Genomic DNA, 702 nt, shown 5'->3' on the forward strand with positions numbered 1-702 from the left:
AATGGTATGTGTTGAGTAGAAAGAAAGGGTAAAATGCTGATTTTGAGTTACTTCCCAATACAAAAGCAATACAATCACAGTACCACAACCACCACCAACAACAACAACAACAAAACCCCCAACTCATTGCTAAAGGAATGGAAAAAAATTGAATGGGATCCACAGACTGAAAATGGAATCAGAGCTGCGCAATGGTGGTACATGTCTTTAATCCCAGCACACTGAAGGCAGAGGCAGGTGGATCTCCGTGAGTTGGAGCCCAGCCTGGTCTCCAGAGCAAGTTCCAGGACAGGCTCAAATGCAATACAGAGAAACCCTGTCTCTAAAAACAAACAAAAAAATGTGGTGTTCTTTACTTCTGTCACCCACACCGAGCATAGTTACTACCCAATTTAAGACATAAAGATTGAATATTGAAACTACCGTGTCTTTTGCAAACTCTTTCAAAAACAGTCAATCTCCATTTGAAGCACATAGATTCTATTAGTAATGGGGCTTTCCTTTGATTCTAGCTACTTTTGGGGATTACATCCTGGAATTTCTCCTCACACTTTGTATTTATTTCAGTTACTACTGTGTAGTAATTGATACTTATAATCCACTAGACAGCAATGAGACGGAAGAGGTTTCTGCTGCTGCTGACATTTCTTCAAACACCATCATGTCTAAGGCACATCTTTTTAAAGTACAACAAAGTTTTAG

The sequence above is a fragment of the Cricetulus griseus genome, chromosome X, assembly GCF_003668045.3.
Source record: "Cricetulus griseus strain 17A/GY chromosome X, alternate assembly CriGri-PICRH-1.0, whole genome shotgun sequence".
In the NCBI taxonomy this organism is placed as follows: Eukaryota; Metazoa; Chordata; class Mammalia; order Rodentia; family Cricetidae; genus Cricetulus; species Cricetulus griseus.